This window comes from Chionomys nivalis, chromosome 3 (genome assembly GCF_950005125.1).
Source record: "Chionomys nivalis chromosome 3, mChiNiv1.1, whole genome shotgun sequence".
NCBI lineage: Eukaryota > Metazoa > Chordata > Mammalia > Rodentia > Cricetidae > Chionomys > Chionomys nivalis.
This window is the reverse complement of record NC_080088.1, coordinates 196,343-214,644: the sequence shown is the minus strand read 5'-3', so window position 1 is coordinate 214,644 and position 18,302 is coordinate 196,343. Positions and strand designations below refer to the sequence as shown.

General features: G+C 39.0%; 1 long non-coding RNA gene and 2 pseudogenes across 1 annotated transcript in view; 1 reads left to right on the top strand and 2 right to left on the bottom strand.

Moving 5' to 3' along the window:
- LOC130871622 (uncharacterized) overlaps positions 1 to 11,749 on the top strand; it is a 53,101-nt gene extending 41,352 nt beyond the window's left edge. The window contains exons 5-6 of the long non-coding RNA XR_009056846.1: positions 545 to 593; positions 11,706 to 11,749. This is a non-coding gene — a long non-coding RNA (uncharacterized LOC130871622). The remainder of the gene's footprint in view (positions 1 to 544; positions 594 to 11,705) is intronic.
- LOC130871621 (serine/arginine-rich splicing factor 3-like) lies at positions 3,899 to 5,940 on the bottom strand (annotated as a pseudogene).
- A 3,009-nt stretch (positions 11,750 to 14,758) lies between the features above and the next one.
- LOC130871620 (zinc finger protein 431-like) overlaps positions 14,759 to 18,302 on the bottom strand; it is a 28,037-nt pseudogene continuing 24,493 nt past the window's right edge.

The following is an 18,302-nucleotide window of genomic DNA, read 5'->3' as shown; positions in this document are numbered from 1 at the left end:
CCTCTGAAAATGGTCTGACAGTTATTCTAATTCTTAGCCAAAGTTGGTTGCTCCAACATTGCAAATGAGACTTTGGGTGATTACCCAGGTAGCCATTTGCCTCTGTAATTTGTTGCACATTTTGGAAGTTGCTTGATTGCACTTATTGCCTACTCAAGTAATATTATTTCCTTTTTTGGGTCTTTGATGGGATTGAAGACTAGATAGTCATAGTTACTTTCATCTCATGACTTGGCCAAGTTATTTATAATACAAGACTTAGACTCCTTAGGATAGGATAATTATTGAAATATTTATCACTTGTTTCTTGTTTGTTATTCTTGATATTGTTTATGCTGGTTGTAATCCTAATTTTTATACTTGACATTTTTTCTTATTGTATATATAAAAAACTTTGTCTTAGGTTTAGAATTCTCTTATTTAAACAAAACGGGGAGGTGCTGTAGGAAATCCTTCAGCCTTTAAGTTACCCAACCACTTGGGCATGGCCTCTTATACTATAAATGCCAATGTAAAGTGCACATCTATTCTCTCTCTCTTCCAGCTGCTGAATTCGGTTGCTGTTTTCCCTTTCGAGCAGAGGACTGTGATCTGTGAGTCTACCCCTAAATAAATAACCCTTTATTGTACTCAATTCTGAACTAGTGTGGGATTTTTTTTAAGAAAGACAGACAGACTTGCAACCAATATCCCTGCTTCTTCTCGTCCTACTCTCTCCACCTCAACAACCACCAGAAATGGCTTTGTTCTGTGTGTTGTAGCAGCATCACAGTTTATGCATTGCTGAGGATACAAGGCAGTGCTCAGGACTCCTTAGACCAACTCAGTTCCTGATCCAATACCAATGGAAGTCTCCAGCCCTGTTTTCCTATGCTTTTATTTACTTTTAAAAATGCCACATTAACTTATCACTTTAATTTTTATTATGTTTGTTTAAGTGTGTGTGTGTGTGTGTGTGTGTGTATTTGCTCACATTAGTACAGGTTCCCAGAGAAGCCAAAGGCATTGGATTTACTAGAGTGGACAGGCATACGAGAGAGAGAGAGAGAGAGAGAGAGAGAGAGAGAGAGAGAGAGAGAGAGAAAGAAAGAGATTTTAAAAAATAAGTATAATTAACTTGTAATAAAACAAAAAAGCAAGGGATAGCAGTGTTAGAAATCTGACTTATGAGGGGAGGGGGAACCCGTGGTTCCATCCTCTCAGTACTGCACAAACTGGGTGTGCTGCCCCATCCCTGTAATCGTAGTACTAAGCAGCTAAAAAGAGGGCAATCAGCCCCACTCCCACTCCTATGGGTTGACATTTTTATGATTTTTCCTGCTGTATACTGACTAATGAAAGGTTCTTGCAAATTTTGCTTAAATATGATCCTCTGCTTATTAGATGTGCTCTCAGTGTCCTGTCTCTGTCTTTCATGATGACTGAACTCATCATAGGAACTTAAACACTTCTGCCCAGACATACACAAATGTATACATGCAGACAGACAGACAGATAGACAGACAGACAAACACACACACACACACACACACACACACAGAGAGAGAGAGAGAGAGAGAGAGAGAGAGAGAGAGAGAGAGAGAGAGAGAGAGAGAAACAGGCAGGCAGACAGAAAGGAATAACAATTCCTCTTTCAGAAATGGTTGCTTTATTCAAACTTCAATAATTGTGGTTTTTCAAGCAGCATACTGTGGCAAAATGTGGTTGAATCTGCCTCTCTGCTCATTAGATGATGAGTCCTCAGGGTCCTGACTCTGTCTTTCATGATCACTGAACTCTCTTAGAACTTGGTGAATTGCAGAAAATGCCCATAGTTATGTGCAAATAGCAGGTCACTGCCCTCTATTTGTTAGGCTCCTTAATTAAAAAAGATTTGCATATTAATTCTTTGTGGAGAGCTCTGTCTGCATGTAAGCCCTTTTACCAGAAGAGGGCACTAGATTCCACCATGTGGTTGCTGAAAATTTCAGAGGGAAGAGTGCTCTTAAGGGCTGAGTCATCTCTCCAGGCCTGATTTTTATCCTACATGCATCATTGGTGGAAGAGTGGGCACCTTTATATGTGTGTATGATACTGCAGGCATGCCGTAGGGATGGGGACAGGTGGCATCTAAGCCATGTGTGCATGTGGGTCCAGCAATGTATTCAGGTCCCTTTTATTTTATGTTACTTATTAAAAAAGAAAAGGAGAGAAAGAAAGACTAGCTTTGCAATCAACATCCAAGCTTCTTCTCATGCTACCCAAAGTCCCAATAACCACCAGAACTGCTTTGTTCTGTGTACTGTAGTGTACCCCATTGTATGCACATACTGCTGAGATCAGAGCTCTAGACTAGCTCAGCTTTGCAACCCAACTCCCGAAGCTTCATCACATTCCCAGCCCAGGTCCCCTTTGCTTTTATTCATTTATCAATGCCAGGTTAATTATTTTAGTTTTAATTGTGTAGGGAGGCCAGTGGCTTTGGACTCTCTGGAGTAGGCAGACATAATAGAGAAAGAAAATATTAAAAAAAAATAAGGAAGGAAGGGTAAAATAAAATTAACCAGGCAGTGATGATGTACTCTTAATAATCCTAGCACTGGGAAGGCAGTGGTAGGTTGATCTCTGTGAGTTGGAGGCCACCCTGGTCTACAGAGCTAGTTCCAGGACAGCCAGGATGACACAGACCCTGTTTCTCAAAAAACAAAACAAAAGAACAGCAAAATGGTAAAATCAAATAAATAGTCATAAACACAAATATAATTAATTTGGAATCCAAACAAACAAACAAACAAACAAACAAACAAACAAACAAGGAACATCAGTGCTGGAGATCTGATTTATGAGGGAAGAGGTCAGCCCTGGGCTCCAGGCAGCTCCATGCAATTCACATCTCTTTTTATTTTATTTCATTTGAGATTGCGTTTTTCAATGTGTGGAACTTACTGTCTGGAAATTCTTTCTGTGTGTCAGGCCAAATTTGAACTCAGAGATCCAGCAGCCTTCACTTCCTGAGTGCTGGGATTAAAGGCATGCACCAGCACACCTGGCTTCCTTCTATTTCTTTAACTTGAGGAATATTCAACACAAACATAGTGTAGGCTCTGGGCCATTCACACACACATACACACACACACACACAGAGCAATGCAGAAGTGTTCCCTTTTCCCCACAACCTCTCCAGCATAAGTTGTCATCAGTGTTTTTGATTTTGGCCATTCTTACAGGTGTAAGATGGAATCTCAGAGTTGTTTTGATTTGCATTCCTCTGATGACTAAGGATGTTGAACATTTCCATATGTATCTTTCAGCCATTTTAGATTTCTCTGTTGAGAGTTCTCTGTTTAAGTCTGTACTCCATTTTTATTGGATTATTTGTTCTTTTGATGACCAATTTCTTGAGTTGTTTGTATATTTTGGAGATCAGACCTCTGTCTGATGTGGGGTTGGTGAAGATCTTTTCCCATTCTGTAGACTGTTGTTTTGTCTTGTTGACTGTATCCTTTACTTTACAGGAGCTTTTCAGTTTCAGGAGGTCCCATTTATTGTTTCTCTCAGTGTCTGTGCTGCTGGGGTTATATTTAGGAAGTGGTCTCCTGTGCTAATGCATTCAAATGTACTTCCCACTTTCTCTTCTATAGATTCAGTGTGGCTGGCTTTATGTTGAGTTCTTTGATCCATTTGGACCTGAGTTTTGTGCATGGTGATAGATACGGGTCTATTTTCATTCTTCTACTTGTTTATATCCAGTTATACTAGCATCACTTGTTAAATATGCTTTTTTCCATTTGATATTTATTGCTTCTTTGTCAAAAGTTAGGTGTTCAAAGGTGTGTGGATTAATATCCGGGTCTTCTATTCAGATCCATTGGTCCTCCTGTCTGTTCTTATGCCAATACCAGGCTGTTTTCAGTACTGTAGCTCTGTAGTGGAGTTTGAAGTCAGGGATTGTGATGCCTCCAGAAGTTCTTTTATTGTACAGGATTGTTTGGGCTATCCTGGGTTTTTTGCTTTTCCATATGAAGTTGAGTACTGTTCTTTCAAGGTCTGTGAAGAATTTTGCTGGGATTTTGATGGGCACTGCATTGAATCTGTAGATTGCTTTTGGTAAGATTGACATTTTTTTTTAACAATTTGTAACCAAAACTTTAATCCCAAGGACTCTCACAAACATATTACAAATGACAGCATGAAAAAGAAATCTTGCACAGTAACTCAAAGGTTCAGCTCTACAATGTACCCTTAAACCAACTGGTAACTTAGTCTTCCATTTCCAAATAAAGAATGTTACAAACAGCTTCCTCCATAGATGGCAATCAGTGAGGAACCGCTTAAGTCTTCAGAGTGCAGTTCCCACCCTTTCCCTGTTAACTTGTGTTAACAGCAGCTTTTACAGACTGCTTGTCATTTCACCCACAGCTCCAGACTGTAATCCAGCTAATAAAGAAACTAGTTTTGTCAATTTCCATCAGTGGTTTATCATTAGTACATCACACTTTAACTGGGCAGGATCTAGGTTTATTTCAGTCTATGAAAAACTAAAGTTCAAAGCAAATTCAATCTTGCTTAAGGGAACATGAACAGCTAAAACATCTTAAAAACGCACCAAGCTTATGAAGTCTCAAACAAAACTTGAATTTCCTGTACATACTCCTGTCAAATGAAGTTACTTCCTGTACACCACTTCTTTTGCAAACTGGTCTTCTACTTCCTTTCATTTGACCTAGATCGGCTACGAGACCTAGAGAAAGATCGAGACGGCTTGTGGTTTCTCTCACGAGACAGAGACCTCTCTCTTCTCCTATCTCTAGAAAGTGACCTGCTCCGGCTTCGAGAGAAGCTTCTCCTTCTTGGAGATCTTCACCGAGGTGGAGGACTCCTCCTACGGTAATCATCTCGAGGGCAACGACCCCAAGAGGGAGGGGGGGGCACGATTCCGACTTCTTTTCTCACGGTTCGACAGCTCCACTCTTACTCGGCAGCCACATAGTGTTCTTCCATCTAGCTCTCGAACAGCGTCAGCAGCATCTTGGGGATCCTCAAATTCAATGAAAGCAAAGCCAGGAGGGTTTCGAGCAACCCACACACTTCAGAGCGGTCCATAATAGCCAAATGCCCGTTCTAATTCAGTCTTGTTCCCATTGTTTCCAAGATTACCTACATACACCTTACAATCTAATGGACAGGAATCACGATGCATTTCGAGAACCTGGGTTCGAGAACCGCAGCTCAAATCCCAACACTCCGACGAGGCCCACCCGCACCCTCCGCGATCTGCTTCCGCAGATGCTCTCAATGCCCTGGCGTCCATGAAATGGCCAGATTGCCATTTTTACTATGTTAATTTGATCTACCCAAGAACATGAGAGATCTTTCCACTTTCTGATGTTTTCAATTTCTTTCTTCAAAGATTTAAAATTCTTGTCATACAACTCTTCCACTTGTTTGGTTAGAGTTACTCTGAGATATTTTATGCTATTTGTGGCTATTGTGAAGGGTGTTGCTTCTCTGATTTCTTCCCTAGCCCTTTTATCATCTATGCACAGGAGGGCTACTAATTTTTTTGAGTTATCTTGTATCATGCTACATTGCTGAAAGTGTTTATGAGTTGTAGAAGTTCCTTGGTAGAATTTTTGGGATCACTTATGTAAACTATCATCAGCAAACAGTGAGAATTTGACTTCTTCTTTTCCTCTTTGTATCCCCTTGATCTCCTTTTGGTGTCTTATTGCTCTAGCTAGGACCTCAAGAACTATATTGAACAGATATGGAAAGAGTGGACAACCTTGTCTTGTTCCAGATCAGTGGAATCACTGTAAGTTTCTCTCCATTTAGTTTGATGTTGGCTGTTGACTTGCTGTATATTTCCTTTATTATGTTTATGTAAGTTCCTTGTATCCCTGCTGTCTCAAAGACCTTTATCATAAAGAGCTGTTGTATTTTGTTGAAAGCTTTTTTGGCACCTAAAGAGGTGATCATGTGGTTTTGATTTTTCAGTTTGTTTATATGGTAGATTATGTTGACATATTTTTGTATGTTGAACCATCCCTGCATCTCTGGGACGAAGCCTACTTTGTAGTGTGAGCTGTGGGCTGTGTTCCTGCCGCCCCAGCTCATGGTCGCCTGGCTAGCTTATGCCCCAAAATAATGACACACAAACTGTATTCTTTTAAACACTGCTTGGCCCATTTCTATTCATGTGTGTAGCACCCCAATGTGTGCTTACCGGGAAGATTCTAGCCTACATCCATCCTGGGTCGGAGCTTCATCGTGTCTGCTCTGGAGAGGAGAGCATGGCGTCTGTCTCTCAGAGGAGCTGCCCTGCATCTGAGCTCACTTCCTCTTCCTCCCAGCATTCTATTCTGTCTACTCCACCCACCTAAGGGATGGCCTATCAAATGGACCAAGGCAGTTTGTTTATTGACAAATGACCTTCCTCCATCATTTCCCCTTTTTCTGTTTAAACAAAAAAAGGAAGGCTTTAACTTTAACATAGCAAAATTACATATAACAAAACAGTTATCAAGTAAAAATTAGTTACAATATTTACATCTACTTTATCTTTTATAACAAAGGAAAACTATAACTATAACTAACTATTCTTCAACTCCATCAAAGACTCCAGAAAGATACAATATTACCTAAGCAAACAAGAAATAAGCAACTTACAAAACTCTAGAAATCACAGAGACATCTCGCTGCCTGGACAGTCACCCAAAGTTCCTCTGTACCGTTGGGGCATCCATCTAGCTTCTTTGACACCCTTTGAAAAGCCTTTAGAAGTTGACGCTTTGTCAGAATAAATTACAGGGGATGTCGCTAAAACCCTGGGTAAGCCAGTTCTAATAGCTGGTGGTGGCATTGTATCCTGTCCTTGTGCCTTCTTACTGTTCACCAGCTCCAATAATTTCTTCAATCATTTCAAGTCTTTTTATTATTGTCTCTATTAAATCCTGAATCTCCTGACCTGCATGTGTTTCTAGTGATTTCACTGAGGTATCAATTTTTTGGTCCCCATTCTGCACCTGTGATTCCAAAGCTTTTGAATCCTGAATCTCCTGACCTGCATGAGTTTCTAGTAAAGATTGTATGGTTCTTATGAGTGCTATAATCTTCCTAAATGATAGAATATTCAAAAGAATACTGAAACCTAGTAACCAGTAAATTAAGTTATCCCCATAGTCATATAAACCTTGCATGATATAACCCATTGTATTAGTAAACCAAACAGTAAAATTTGTGTTGGAAACGAAAATTGCCATATTACCTATTATCCAGCAGGTGGCGCTGTTGCCAAGTCATGACGAAAACGGGGTCCTGTTTCAGTGTCCGCCTAGTATTTGTTAAAAACTGGGAAATGCAAGTTGCTCAACAAAGTAAATGTAATTAAATCAATTCCGTACATGGAACCATAAACCCAGAATCGCCGGGCGATGCGCGCCTTCACTACTTGATCATGTTGGATGATAGTTCTGATGTGTTCTTGGATTTGATGTGCCAGTATTTTATTTAGTATATTTGCATCAATGTTCATGAGTGAGATTGGTCTGCAATTCTCCTTTTTAGTAATATATTTCTGTGGTTTCGTATCAGGGTAATTGTAGCCTCATAAAAAGAGTTAGTCATTGTTCCTTCTGTTTCAATTGTGTGGAACAATTTGAGGAGTATTGGTATTAGCTCTTCTTAGAAAGTCTTGTAGAATTCTGAGCTGAAACCATCTGGTCCTGAGCTTTTTTTGATTGGGAGAATTTTGATGACTGTTTCTATTTCTTCAGCAGTTATAGGTCTGTTTCATTTGCTTTTCTGGTCTTGATTTAATTTTGGTAAGTGATATTTATCCAGAAAGTTTTTCATTTCCTTTAAGTTTTTCAATTTTGTGGAGTACAGGTTTTTAAAATATGACCTGATGGTTCTCTGTATTTCCTCCGTGTCTGCTGTTATGGCTTCCTTTTCATTTCTGATTTTGCTAATTTGAGTATTCGCTCTCCGCCTTTTGGTTCTTTTGGATAAAGGTTTGTCTATTTTGATTTTCTCAAAGAACCAACTCTTTGTCTCATTGATTATTTGTATTGTTTTCTTTGTTTCTATTTTGTTGATTTCAGCTATCAATTTGATTATTTCCTGTCATCTAGTTTTCTTAGGTGAGTTTGCTTCTTTTTATTCTAAAGCTTTCAAATGTTCTGTAAATTCACTAGTGTGGGAATTTTCCAGCTTCTTAATGTAGGCATTTAGTGCTATAAACTTTCCTCTCAACACTGCTTTCATTGTGTCCCATAAATTTGAGTATGCTGTGTAGTCATTTTCATTGAATTTTAGGAAGTCTTTAATTTCTCCCTTTATTTCTTCCTTGACCCATTGATCATTCAGGTGAGCATTGTTTAATTTCCATGTGTTTGTGTGTTTTCTGGAATTAGTATTGCTATTGACTTCTAGTTTTAAACCATGGTTATCTGATAAGATACATTGGGTTATTCCAATTCTTTTGTATTTGTTGGTTTCTTTTGTTACTGAGTATGTGGTCAATTTTTGAAGAGGTTCCTTGAGGTGCTGAGAAGGTATATTCTTTTCTGTTTGGATAGAATATTCTATAGATGTCTGTTAAGTCCATTTAAGTCATAACATCTGTTAGTTCTCTTATTTCTCTGTTCATTTTTTGTCTGACTGACATGTCTAGTGGTGAGAGGAGAGTGTTGAAGTCTCCCACTATTAGTGTGTGGAGTTTGATGTATGATTTAAGCTTTAGAAGTGTTTCTTTTACATATGAGAGTGCACTTGTATTTGGGCCATAGATGTTCAGTATTGAGAATTCCTCTTGATGGATTTTTCCTGTGACTAATATGAAATATCCTTCTTTGTTTCTTTTGATTGATTTAAACTTGAAGTCTATTTTGTTAAATATTAGGATAGCCATACCCACTTGTTTCTTAGGTCCATTTGATTGGTATATTTTTTCCAACCCTTTATTCTGAGACAATGTCTGTCTTTGAGGTTGAGATGTTTCTTGTATGCAGAAGGATGGAATCTGTTTTTGTATCCAGTCTGTTAGCCTGTGCCTTTTTATAGGTGAGTTGAGTCCTTTTACATTAATAGATATTAATGACCAGTGATTGCTATCTCCTGTTAATTTAGTTTTCATTGTTGCTAAAGTTAATTTATGCATTTTCCCTTATTTGAGATTTGCTGCTGTGAGACCATCAATTGTCTGTGTTTTTGTTGGTGTAGTCAACTTCCTTGGGTTGGAGTTTTCCTTTTAGTATTTTGTGTAGGGTTGGGTTTGTGGCTAGGTATTGGTGAAATCAATAGTTTTGTCATGGAATATCTTGTTTTGTCCTTCTATGGTGATTGAAAGTTTTGTTGGATATAATAATCTGGGCTGGCATTCATGATCTCTTAATATCTTCATAACGCTTGACCATGACCTTTTGGCTTTCATTGTCTCCAATGAGAAATCAGGTGTAATTCTGATAGGTCTACCTTTATATTTTACTTGGCCTTTTTCCTTTGTAGCTCTTAATAATCTTTCTTTACTCTGTATGTTTAGTGTTTTGATTATTACGTGGTAAGAGAATATTTTTTTTTTTTTGGATCCAGTCTATTTGGTGTTCTGTAAGCTTCTTGTATCTGCATAGGCATATCTTTCTTTAGGTTGGAAAAGTTTTCTTCTATGATTTTGTTAAATATATTTTCTGTTCTTTTGAATTGAATTTCTTCTTCTTTTATACCTATTATTCTAAGATTTGGTCTTTTCATGGTGTCCCATATTTCATGGATGTTTTGGGTTAAGGTTTTGTTAGATTTAATGTTTTCTTTAACTGATGAGTCTATTTTCTCTATTGTATCTTCAGCGCTTAAGATTCACTCTTCCATTTCTTGTATCCTGCTGTTCATGCTTGTGCTTGTGGTTCCTGACCATTTTCTCATGATTTCTGTTTCTATAATTCCTTCGGTTTGTGTTTCCTTTATTGTTCCTATTTCAGTCTTCAAGTCTTGAATAGTTTCCTTCATATGTTTGATTTCTTTTTCTTGGTTTTTCTTTTTTTTTTTATGGATTTGCTGATGTCTTCCAATTTTTTGTTTGTCTTTTCTTCCATTTCTTTGATGGAATTTCTCATTTCCTCTTTAAGAGTTTCAAACATTCTCTTGAAGTAATTTTTTAGGTATTTTTCTTCTGCTTCATCTATATTTGGTTGTTCAGGTCTTGCTGTTGTAGGGTCTTTAGGTTTTACTGGTATTGTGTTGCTCTTTGTGGTGTTGGTGTATTCTTACCTTTTCTACTCATCTTTTCCTCTAATAGGTATGGTTGGTGCTGTCTGAGATTCTGTTGAGTAATTTTCTAGGTGCCAGTGAATCCAAAGCTCAGATGGTTGTTCTTTGTAGGACAATCAGTGACAGTTCTAGTTACCCTGTTGGTTACTCTGTGTTCATGGAGATAGCTCAGGGCTCCAGTGCTTTGCTCTGTTCCCTTGGAGTTTGCTGTCTCTGGCCTACTTTGGTCTAGGTTCCTGGCTTGACCTGTTTCTTTAAATCCTGGTCTGGATTCCCTCCTGCAGAAGTCCCTGGCTTGGAGTTGGCCCTGCAAAGGTTTCAGGCTCCAGTCTACTGCCTCAGAGTTCCCAGGCTCAATTGCATGCAGAACCACAGAGGACCTGGCTCAGGCTTACTCCCTCAGAGGTCCCAGACTCATGCTCGAACCTGCAGACATTCCAGGTTCCCGCCTATTCCCTTTGTTGTCCCAGGTCAATGCCCAGACCCAGAGGTCCTGGCTCAGGCCTACTCCGAGGTCCCAGACTCACCCCTTGCCCCGCAGAGATCTCTGGTTCCCGCCTATTCCCTCAGAAGTCCCAGATTCACACCCAGACTAGCAGAGGTCCTGGCTCAGGCCTAGTTCCTGGGAGGTCCTAGACTCATGCCCAGACCCACAAGGGTCCTGGCTTAGGTCTACTCCCTTGAAGGTCCCAGATTCATGTCTGGGCCCTCAGAAGTCTCTGTCTCCGGCTCACTCACTCCAATTTTTGTAATTTTTGATTTTTAATAGGTTTAAGGCATAAATACCTATAAAATTAAATTAATAAATAGGTAGTTTCCCATTAAGTAGCCAGTACCTATCAACTTGATCAAAACAAATAGCAAAATATTTCCATGTGTCTAATGACTCATACTGTTTTATAAAATTTTCACCAGAAATAGCACCCAACCCTTACATGACTAGTTCCCATATTCTTTAGCTTTATAGAATAGAAAAGGTTATTTTCTACAAAAGTATGTAATGTAGTGTTGAAGTATTTGCTAAAAATGTTTCAGACGTGTAGTTATGGTATAAGTCAAAAAATTAGGATCTAAAAGTATAGAAATGTAATTGACTGGAAATTCCAGTGTATTCGTTAAGGTTCTCAAGAGTCACAGAATTTATGGAAAGAAGAACCTCTCTCTCTCTCTCTCTCTCTCTCTCTCTCTCTCTCTCTCTCTGTGTGTGTGTGTGTGTGTGTGTATGTATATATATGTGCACACACATATATGGGAATTTATTGACTTACAGGCTGCTGTCAAAAATGGCTAGCTGGTGAAGGGAAAGTCCAAGAATCTAGTAGTTGCTCAATCCCATGAGGCTGGGCATCTCAGCTGGGTTTTTGTATGTACTGGAATTCCAAAGAAGTAGGCTTCAATGTCCATGAAAAATTGGATGTGAAGAACTAACATATTACTTTCCTTTTCTGTTGTCCTTCCAGCAGAATGTGTAACCCAAATTGAAGGTGTGCCTTCTAGCCTCAAGGTCCGAATTAAAGGTGTGTGTCATCCAGCCTCAGGATCTGTATCAAATGTATGTTGCTTTCATGCCTTAAGGTGCAGATCACAACTGTGGCCTCCATTTCTGAATTATCTGGAATGAACAATAATTCAAAAATGGAGGTCACAGTTGACAAACAAGAATAGCCATCACAATCCACCCCTTGTCAACTTTGCTTTCAATCACATTGCCCATGATTAATTTCCAAATGAAAACCAATAACAAGGTAATAATTATACCTAAGCATACCATAACTATACCACATAAATCACAAATGCATTATATATTTAGAATAGTGTCAAAATCCTTTGGGGGACATCTTTCTAGTATTTCAAACTTACCTCTGAAAACCACTGATATTCTCTTAATTGATGTTGCAACAATGAAAAGGAAATGGAAATAACTACAAATATCTGTAAAATACATTATTAACAAAATGCCGCAAGAGCACCTATGTCAGTTTTAATCCTCATTTCTGCAATTGGTCACGTGGACTTAGAAGGTATTTAGAACTATCTTCTTCTACTACCCAGTCTGTATTTCTTCCATCCTCTGCAAGCACTTGAGAAGGTATGGGTCTTTTCCTGGAGAAGTGACCTATACCTTCATTCCTGAAGTGGCTTTGCCATTTGTCTTCTTTTCCTGGATTAGATTGTTGTAATTTCCCATTAACCTTAATCACAGGGCACAGTAGCACCAAGAGATGCCCTAAAGGATCTTCTGCACTCCAGACATAATAAACCCCTTTAAGCCTAACCAAATATTCTAGACTGCACACACCACATCCCCATGCCCCTACCCCTGGCTCTATATCTTGGTCTAAAACTTTAGAAGACTTCTGCTCTACCAGATGCCAGACTGGATCTAGGGACCCTAGGTAAGACACTACCCACTAACACTCCTTAAAGCCCATCCAGAAACCCCAGACTGCACTTATTTACCCTGGCTCCACCCTAGGGCCCACAGCCCACAGCAGCTGTACCAGTGATCAGAGTGGTCTTCAGGACCTCAGGGAAGACTGCCCACCCCACTCACCACTAAACCCTTTTAAGCCTATCCAACAACTCCAAACAGCAATACTGTCCCTGGATCCCATATACTAGCCTACTACTTAAAAAAACAAAACAAAACAAAACAAAAACAAAACAAAACAAACTTGGCTATTTTAGAGACCAGGAAAGTTTAAGGAACCAGGTAAGACATTGCCCATAGTCAGTTAACACTTCTTAAAGCTGACCTAGTAACACTAACACCAGGCAGCATACCCTCCTCTGAATTTCAAACTAGGGCCTATAGCCCTGGCAGTCTTACAGGAAGTGAGTCTGCTTCTAGGAACCTTAGGGAAGACACTATCCACTGCCCACTAAACCCATTTAAGCCTGCCCCAAAATCCCAGACCTGCACACAATTCCCCACCCCAACCCTTGGCTCCATATCCTGGTCTACAACTTTGGAAGACCTCTGCTTTAAATCAATTTCTCACAGGCTAGGGATGTCACACTGACCATCCAATGAGCAACCATGACAATGTGTGGTTGTGCAGGTGGGAGGCATGTAGCCTGAGAGACATCATGGAGAGTGACATTGAAATACAGGACCTAAACAATAAACAGTTTCTGAACCTTGAGTGGTTAGGAATGCATATAGAGAGTCAATTGCTGAGAGAATTATGTCTACTAAAGTTGGTTTGTGCCTGAACTTGATTCAACAAAAAGACACTTGGGAACTTGTCCTTGTGTAATTCATCTCCAAAGGGCAACTAGTTTACTTTGAATTGCTTTTGAGGTCTTAAATCAGGTAATGGTGTAAAAAGCTGTCTTTGTAACTGAGAATATTACTATTTTCCTATTAGTCTGAGCTATGAAAAATATCCCAGTGTTATTTCCATTCATCAAAATTATACAGCTTAAGAAGAAATCATCTTTGTAACCATTCACAGATATATGTATGCCCAATAGATGGAATATATTTATGAGATAAACACACAGACAGTGGGGAAAATATTCATAACTGTTTTTAGGGAAGAAATGTAATGGCACATGACAGAAACAGATTCACCGTCAGTGGCCCCACGGTCTTTGCTAAGTGGGGCTACCCATCATAGAGTTATTCATCTGGCGGGTTGACTTGTTGAATATTAGTTCTCATCTTCTGTATACTCCCATGGCCTCTGGCAGGGAATGGCATTCATATTATTTCACCATGCCGCTTTGTGCAGTGTTATCTGCTGAGATCCTGACACTCACAACTACAGCTAAGAGATGGAACCATGACAGGTAGGATTAAACATATCTGAGTTCCCTTGTTAGAAATTCAGTATTCATTGGCTCAAACTAACTTTCCCAAATTGTACATCCAAAATCTGGCCTGCCTTCATTCACATGACATGGATCTATCTATGTATGCTGGGAAATTACAAAATCACTGATCCTGCCACAATCAGATCCTATTTTATAACAGTGACTTCAGCAGCTGTTTGCCTACCCTGCTTCCCCCTACAGTGTACACAATAAACTATTCCTCCTATTCTGTTCTGAAGGCAGAAGCCATGTTCACACACAAATTCTTTTCCTGCTACTGAAATGGACAGTTGACTATATGACTCAAATTTGTAATTTTAAAACTTAGTGGTGGCTGAGGTCTTTAATCTAAGAATTTAGTTGGTTTAATCACGACATGATCCTTATGTGGGAACAAGGCTACCTGATCCTACATAAGAAATTTTGTCTTGCTGGGTGGTGGTGGCACATGCCTTTAATTCCAGCACTTAGGAAGCAAAGGTAGGCAGATCTAAGTTTGAGAGCAGCCTGGTCTATAAGAGCTAGTTCCAGGACTGCTAGGGCTTTTACACAGAGAAACTCTGTCTCAAAAAAAAAAAAAGTCTCATAGACATTGTTCTATAAGGCTAGAGGTACTATTGGTATAGAATTAATGTGCTTTGCCATGGACAAATCATTCAACACATTTAAAAGTTTAATAAGCAAAAATCTCTTTAATAACAGTATGCATCCAGGGGTGTTCAATGCTAAAAGAGGAGGCAGCCTGGCACAGATTTTGCATTCCACATATGATGTCATTTTAAGCCTCTTTTAGGTTCAGGCCTGAGGTTATACTTTGAACAATTTAAAAAGGGAGAGGAGAATGGAATCTAATCACTTAGGCAGATGGAGTGTATTTACAGAGCAAAACTCTCTTTCAGATCATGCATTATGATCTAAATATAAATGTATTATGTATGATCTGAAAGATAAATAGATCATAATGCATGCTCTCAAAGGTACATTTGAAAGAAGTACCAATGCTACAACCCTCACACATACAAAGGATATAGAACACAAATACAAACAAATGGAGGAGTCACCTTTCCACACTGAATGACACATTTAAATGAACAGCTATTCTGCCTATTCTAACTTCAGATTAAGGCTTCTTTTGCTTCTGAGAAAGCAGGCTCAAAGGACCAGAAAGGGTTCATTTTAATTAGCCCTGACTGTTGTTTGCTCAAGCTGTGACATTACTGCACAGAATTTCATTTTAAGCTTTATTTTATGTATATGGGTATCTGTCTGTGTGCAGTACCTGCAGAGGCCAGAAGAGGAAATCTTATTCTTGGAACTGGAGTTATAGGAGATGATTAGCAACCATAGTCTCTGGCAATATAACCTGAGTCCAGTGCTCTTAATTGCTATCTCTCAAGCCATGCTTTTAAAACTTATTTTTATAGATTTTAATTAAAATATATTATATCACTTTCCCCCTTCCTTGTCCTCTCCATCCCTTCCCAAATTTCTTCATCTAATTGTTCTAATTTTAAACCATCCATTGTGTAATCATACAGAGACCTAACTCTCCATTGTAATAGTGTTTCCTAATTTTTAAAGTGGGGGAAAAACTTTTACCTGATTCCTCCCTTTAAGAATTCCCAATTTTCTCACCAAATGTGCCAACAATAACAATTATGACATGAGGCTGACTGCTGCTGTGTACAACAGTAAAAGCCTGACCAAATTTCAAGGCAGCTACCTAGTTTGGCAGCATCCCAAAAAGGGGTTTCAGGAAAAGCCCAACAGGAGAAAAGAAAGGAAACAGCTGGTAGGGTAGTGACTCCGACTGTATGTACTTCAACCTATACTGGTGACTGCAAAGCCACAGGCAAATGGCTGTACCCCAAAAGTTGGGCGCCAGATTTAGCACAAATTCTAGTCATTATTAATAATAAAAAAAAAACCCAGAGACAGATATTGGGGTAAAGCTGAAGATGACAAAAGCATAGCCACCACCACCAGAGTTCTCACCTCTACCAATGCTCAGATGGAAGCAGTGATCTTGTCCTATGACTGCAATGCTCCTCAGACTCCACTGAGCTCCCGTCTCCTCCCACCTTATAGTCCTCTTTCTGCCCAATCATATCACTCCTGTCTTCAACTCCCTAGTGAGGAATCCAAAATGCTGAGATTACCTTTGTGTGAGCTGTTTTTCTTTTAGACTGGATCAATTTCATGTATCTCAGGATGGCCTTGAGCCAACAGAGATCCATCTGCCTCTGTCTGGGATTAAACATATAAACCACCACTGCCTGGTCTCTATGGCTAACTAATGTGGCTAGTTTTGCACCCTGATCTTCAGACAAGTTTTATTTGTTAGATCATAAACAAAATATTGCTACAGTTACCTATTTAAACTCATAGGGCTTTTGTTCCATGGAGTTGGCAAACAAAATAGAGACAGATATAATAATGTTTGAACAGGTTGGTGACACTGTCAAAATCTCTTTTCCAGAATACTCTTATATAACTGAATATACGTGAGTTGGCTGAAGATCTTACCAAATACTTTATAGCAACAAGATTTTCAGTATTAGTTTTTTCATATGATTACTGCAATGTGCAAAGGCTTTAACAGATTGATTGCACACAAAAACTTTTACTCCTGAATAAAGTGCAAAACTTTACCACATTGACAACATTTATATGGTTTCTCTGCAGTATGATTTTTTCTCATGATTTTGAAGACTACTGATACATGCAAAGGCTTTACCACACTGATTACATTTATAGGGTTTCTCTCCAGTATGGGTTCTTTTATGCATTTGAAGATGACCGTGCTGTGCGAAGGCTTTACCACACTGATTACATTCATAGGGTTTCTCTCCCGTATGTGTTCTGTCATGCATTTGAAGATGACTGGGACGTGCAAAGGCTTTACCACACTGATTACATTCATAGGGTTTCTCTCCAGTATGTGCTCTTTTATGTATCTGAAGAGTACTGAGATGTGCAAAGGCTTTACCACACTGAATACATTCATAGGGTTTCTCACCAGTATGTGTTCTTTCATGCCTTTGAAGACTTTTGTGACATGCAAAGGCTTTACCACACTGATTACATTCATAGGGTTTTTCTCCAGAATGTGTCCTTATATGTATTCGGAAATAACTCTGACTTGTAAAAGCTTTACCACACTGATTACATTCATAGGGTTTCTCTCCAGTATGTGTTCTTTCATGCATTTGAAGACTACTAAGATGTGCATAGGATTTACCACATAGATTACATTCATAGGGTTTCTCTCCAGTATGTGTTCTTTTATGCAGTAGAAGTTGACTGTGCTGTGCAAAGGCTTTACCACACTGATCACATTCATATGGTTTCTCTCCAGTATGTGCTCTTTTATGCATTTGAAGAGTATTGAGATGTGCAAAGGCTTTACCACATTGAATACATTCATAGGGTTTCTCTCCAGTATGTATTCTTTCATGCCGTTGAAGATGACCAAGATGAGCAAAAGCCTTACCACACTGGTTACATTCATAAGGTTTCTCTCCAGTGTGTGTTCTTTCATGCATTTGAAGATTACTGAGCTGTGAAAATGCTTTACCACATTGAATACATCCGTAGGGTTTCTCTCCAGTATGTGTTCTTTCATGCCGTTGAAGAGAACTATGAAATGTAAAGGCTGTACCACATTGATTACATTCATAGGGTTTCTCTCCAGTATGTATTCTTTCATGCATTAGAAGATGACTGTATCGTGCAAAGGCTTTACCACACTGATCACATTTATATGGTTTCTCTCCAGTATGTGTTCTTTTATGCATTAGAAGATTACTGTAACGTGCAAAGGCTTTACCACACTGGTCACATGCATAGGGTTTCTCTCCAGTATGTATTCTTTTATGTCTTTGGAGAGTACTGAGATCTACAAAGCCTTTACCACACTGATTACACTCAGAGGGTTTCTTTCCAGTATGTGCTCTTTCGTTCCATTGAAAATGACTGTCATAGGCAAAGGCTTTAACACATTTAGTATATACAGAAGGTTTTTCTCCAGTTTGACTTCTTTCAAGCCTGCAAGAATAATTGGCACAGGTAAACACTTTAACACATTTAATATACTGTTCAATAGTTATATCTGTATGAATTAATTTTACAATTTGGTCCAATTGTAAAGAGGAGGCAGATCTTAAAGTTTTATTACTCATGTTGTTCTTCATTAAGGGTTGTTTTGCCTCTTTAAGACACATGTGATGGTAAGATCC